The sequence below is a fragment of the Salvia splendens genome, chromosome 18 (genome assembly GCF_004379255.2).
Source record: "Salvia splendens isolate huo1 chromosome 18, SspV2, whole genome shotgun sequence".
Lineage (NCBI taxonomy): Eukaryota > Viridiplantae > Streptophyta > Magnoliopsida > Lamiales > Lamiaceae > Salvia > Salvia splendens.
Window position 1 is genome coordinate 19118902 of NC_056049.1, and position 6000 is coordinate 19124901.

Consider the following 6000-nt stretch of genomic DNA (forward strand, 5'->3'; position numbering starts at 1 on the left):
CAAACCATTTGCACCGCCAACACAAACCCTAGTTCTATCCTTTTCTGCGATAACTCCAAATCGGCCATTCTCAGGTGGACAGCGGAAAGAAATCCACATCTCCACAAATCTTCGACGCCTCAACCTCCACGTCGGTCGGTGACGGCGATGAAACCCTAATCGCCGCCTCAGCGACAAAAATCATAATTCCTTTACCTTCTACCCGTCTCCACCGTCGAAAATGGAGAAATAGAGGAGTTTGACGGCACGTACAACTCCATTATCGATATCCGTGGCTTCTAAATAGTGAGGCAGAGGGTAGAGATGCCCACGGTTCGTAAACCGGCGGTTCCAATTTTTAGAAAGGGGAACCGGAATCGAACCGTGAGGCTATTTCACGGTTCCGGTTCCGGTTCCGAACCGCCGATTTTCAGACGGTTTTCACGGTTCCGGTTCGAAAACCGCCGGTTTTCGTGGTTTTTTTTTCTATGTAATTTGAAATTTGGACTTATACAATAAATTGGAACAAGACAATGGATAATTTAAATTGAAATAAGACAAATAAGGTGAAAATCATATTAATTTTATTGAATTTGAGTTGTAACGGACAACGATACATTACAATTTACAATACATATACAACATACAACAATGTAATATAATTTACAAGTGTCGTCGGAACATAAATAAAAAACATGAAATGGGGGGGGAGGAAAAAATTGAAAAGTGCTTGAGCTCAACTTAAACTTTCAAAGTTAAACTTTTCAAATTTAAGTTGAGTTGCCTACGTATCCACAATTTTATTGAGGAATCAAAGCTCACGTAGTTCTCTTACCTTGCTTACCTTTTTGGTCGGCCGTGCTCGCCATTCACCCCATCCCTCGTCATTGATATTGTTGAGCGCCCTGGCTTCCGACCTCGTCATCGCCATCGGTGGAAAAGTCTTCACCATCACTCTCTACACGAAAGTCGAAATCCGGCTCTTGTGCTCTCATGTCCGCCTTTGCCCAATCATCAAGTAACATAGTGACTTCCATGTTTTTGGCGGAGAGATTGATCCTTTTGTCGTCTAGGACACAACCGCCGACACTAAAAGCTTGCTCAACGGCGACGGTGGAAGCGGGAACAGTGAAAATCTCTTAGCCATTATCGAGAGTATCGGAAACTCTTTGTCATGTGTTCCCCACCAATTAAGGACATCAATTTGTTGAGTAGGAAGACCTGCATCTTGAAAAATAGAGCGCGATTCCAAATATATCTAACTCACTAGTAGCTCTAGTCCTATTGGTTGTAGCACCGTATAGATCTTGCAATTGTAATACTACGTCTGGATCAATCATGACATTGTTATAGTTCCCGCCACCAAAATCAAATGTAGAAGGACTAGGAGGAGCACGTACCTAGTGAGTGGTGTTATATTTCATATTCCTCGTAGAGAGCACGAAGTGCACTATCTAACCTTAGTTTGATTTCATCAACATTCGGAAGACTTAGTTTGAAGCATTCTCCTCTTGTCAAGCCCATTTCGCGAAGTTGAGAAAAATCCAAATCGTGCAAACAACCATAGTACATGTCTAAAATTTTATGAACACCATGCAACTTCCACTTTGGAACCAAGCATTTTGCAATCAAAAACACATTTGGAATACGCGCAAAATATTTTAACTATTTTTCAACCATTTAAAACAAAATAGCTTTCAACTCTATGAATTGAGTATTTTTCACACATGTCTTAAAACCAATTGCCACATACATGCAATGCTCCAAAACGCGCACATAAGTAGGATAATAAACACCGGATAACTCAACAGTGGCATTTTTGAAAGCTTGGAATAATCGAAACAAATCCATGTTGTGGTCCCAACAAGAGTGTATCAAAAGCAAATCAAAAGGAACATGCGGGCAAGTTCTAAAAAAATCACATAAATATTCAATGTGGTTCAAGGTCGACTCTAACATATCGTACGTCGAGTTCCAACGAGTTGAAACATCCAAACGAAAATTGGTGTACCTGCACTGCTTGCTATGACAATATTTCTTCCAAGCTCTACCAATAGGAGCTTTGTTATGAATCAACTTAACAGCAGTTCTAATAGGATCAACATACTTTTGCCACAAATCGATCGCATCTTGAACACACAGATTCAAAATATGGGCAATACATCGCATATGAAAATATTTGCCATCAATAACAGGAGAACATGCACTAATGAGTTCATCTATACTAGCAGTGTTAGCGCTTGCATTATCAAAACCAACGGAAAAAAAATTTATTGATCAATTGAGCAATTGCTTGTGTAATGTATGGTGCGGGAAATTCCCGAAATGCAATCAAACGTTTGTTTAAAGTCCAACTGTGATCAACGAAATGCACTGTGATGCCCATATATGAATTTTTGTAAAAACAATCAATCCACACATCTGAGCAAATCGAAACTTCATGACCCAAGCTAACAATAAACGTACGTAATTGCGCCTTCTTTTCCATGCATTGTCTAACAGCAGTTCGAGTCATAGAAGTTTGACTCAATTTTCTTGCAGTGGCATTATAAACTTGTCGCATACTTGACTCAAACGCATCGTAATCAAAAGCATTGTACGGAAAATGTTTAATCACGGCAAATCTAGACATCACATTAAGAGCATTTTTGTGATCATATTTTAAAAGAGTATTGCTACACATACCTGATGTTTGGGATGAACCAGTCCCACTCCCAGTCCCGACTCCATGTTGAAAGTTGAGTTGAGTTTGGGTTGGAGCGATACCAAACTTGACCGGATGCGCTTTCTCCATGTGACGGGTAAATGTACCATATCCACCACCCTTTCGGAATGTGTATACGTTTTCGCAATAGTTGCAATACACATTATAAGTATCCGAATCGGTACTATCTCGTACCTTCTTGAAATGTTTCACCATGATGTTTGAGGTTAAAGACCTTTCAATTGGTTTAGGAGGTTGAGGAGGGTGTCCACAACCACGACCACGACGACTCCTTGGTGGTGGTGGGGGTGGCATTTCTTGAACCTCTTCTGCCTCTCCCTCCTCCTCCTCATCATCATCATCGTCGTCATCAAGATTCACATGGGTTGGAATTTGTAGAGAATAGGCACAGGGACCGGGAGCACCACTACCGGTACCAACATAAGCATCGCCGCCACCACCATATCCACGTCCGCCTTGGGATTGAGAGCGAGAGAGAGCAATAGCATTGGTCATATCTTGCTCTTCTCGAATCTACAAAATAATATTTGTATTGTAAATATCAAATAGAATTATGAACAGTAATGTAATGTAATTCATAATTAATAATATTAGTAGATAATAATTATTAACCTGCCACACATCCATGTTCCTTTGAGAAATCTCATCAACAACGGATTTTCGACTTGGCCTCTTGGACTTTCCCTTTCCCTTATCAACACGACCTTTTCGGGATGAAGACATCTTGATGGTAACAAATTATATAGTATAAATATGGAATAATATATATATTTTTTTGTTTTAGCAATTGAGAAAGACAACTTATAGAAATAGAACCTCGGAACAAGTATAAGTGTATAAGTATAACAATGCGTAATATAATAGTAGCACTTGAATAATTCAAATGTAAGCACAATAGCACAAATGAGAAATGAGAGGCAAAGAGAGAGAATTGGGAGATAGAAGAGAGAAACTCTTGTTAACACAAGAATGGGGTGAATGTAAGTGAGGATAGAAGGGGGTATTTATAGATAAAAATGGGGGGGGATGGATTAATTTGAATTCAAAATCGGAATTAAAAAAAATTAAAAATCCGACGAAACCGGCGATTTTGGTGTAAAACCGCCGGAACCGCCGGTTTTACCCCAAAACCGGCGGTTTGGTCAACAAAAACCACCTGACGACCTGCAACGTGTCAGCCTCGTGTTTCGCACCAGAACCGGAAAACCGCCGGTTTCACGGTTAACCGCGGAAACTGGCGGTTAACCGCCGGTTCCGGTCAACAAAACCGCCTGAAAAAGCTGCCACTGCCTGACGCATCGGATGCCTCGACGGAACCGTGAAACCGCCGGTTAACCGGTGGTTCGGTGACGGTTTCGGTTTGAAAAATCTTGAACCGGAACCGGACCGCGGTTCCAAATACGACGGTTCCGGTTCGAAAAAATTATTGCGGTTCCGGTTCGGTGGTTAACCGCCGAAACCGGAAACCGTGGGCATGTCTAGCAGAGGGGTTGATTTCATCGAAACCCTATGAAAATCGCTGGCTTCGAAACATACCAAATCGACAACAAAATTCCTCTACGATACCAAAATAAGGTAAAAACTGGTCAATCTAGAATTATAATTTTTGGTTTTTAATTGCAAGTTCAGATATTGAACTAAATTCGCTTTAAAAATGTTTGCTAGGAACAGATCTAAAATAGTTCTAACACCTGCGTCAAATACAAAATCAGGTACATCTTCGACCCATTTTTTAACATACTATATACAATGGGAGTATCAATGGATCCACCAATATTAACGACTCCAAAAAAAGTTTATTATTAGACGAATAAAAGTAACTTAACTATAATAAAATTACAAATCAATAATTATAAATTTTAGAATATTGGAGAGAAATTAACACATTTACAATTTACAAAAGCCAGAATTTCAAAATTAAGACATAAATTGACAAAGGGGCCGATTTTTTTTTATTAAATTTAACTCACAATCCAATTCAATTATAAAGAAGTCCACAAAAAATAAAATGTCAAGTCCAATCTTAGATACATTACAACCAGCCCAAATAAAAGCCCAAACGATTTTTAAACAAAAGCTCCACTTAACATTACACTGATTTCAGTTATTAAGAATAATTAATCAAACATAGTTCTAAAACATTATTAACTCAAAATATATAATGCTTTTGTTACACCATTTGCGCTGCCAACACAAACCCTAGTATTAATACTCGTGTTATGCACGGGACATAAGAGTTTCAAAAAATAAAACTCAAATTACACTAATATGTTGCTCAACGACATCTGCAAATATAACTATGGGATTAGCTACACAAAATAAAATTAAATACTATTAAAATAGAAAAAAGTTAAAAATGATTACAAATAAAATATGAATAAACTAAAAAAATTACAAAGAAATTATATTAGACAAAATTACAATAGCAAAAAGTAAGATTTTTCATATATAACAATAATGGGCCAAAAATGTACTGAAAATCTTGGCCAATTCATAGTACAATATTACTACACGCCTGAAAATATTTTTTCTCAATTAAAATGGTCCAACAAAAAATAAATGTAAGCCCAAAACTAATAATTAGAACTGGCCTCATCTAAAAAGTAAGCCCAAGAAAATAAATTATTTTTCTAAAGTTGTTCAATGAAAATGGCCCAAGAAAATATAAAAGTAAACCTAATACCTTATAAAAGGTGCCATTAATTCAGTTACTTTTGAATAATAAACATCTCAATGTCGATTTGTAATTGAACTTAACATTTACTAATTAAGAACTGTTTTTTGCAGTGATTCAGGAACAAAAATTGTAAATCAACAAGAAAGGAACTCGGAGATTCTTTCAAATTCGAAACAAAATGTCACAGAAGGTAGACAACAATTTCATTATTCATACTTAGAACACTACATTAAGCTTCTTATAGAATCAGATAGTGACATGAGATATTAACTAATAGATATCATATCAGATAGGATTCTACTAGATTGGTTTTTCTAAATTATTTGTCCTATTAAGCTGATCATATCATATATAGGAAACAATTAAATAAAAAACTCAATCTCTGACTTATATACTATGTTATAAAATTTTCTTATCAAAATATATTTCCATACAAAATTTACTCATTACCATCTGTTATGCAGGTATCCACGTCCAAAATTTGAAAAATAAAGTAGCAAGAAAGGACTTCACTGCAATATAAACTGTCAAAGAAGGTAAACAACAATCTCATTACTGCAAATAGAAGTCAGCTTGCTGAGAAAACATTAGTAAAATACTAAACAACAGTCCGTTTATG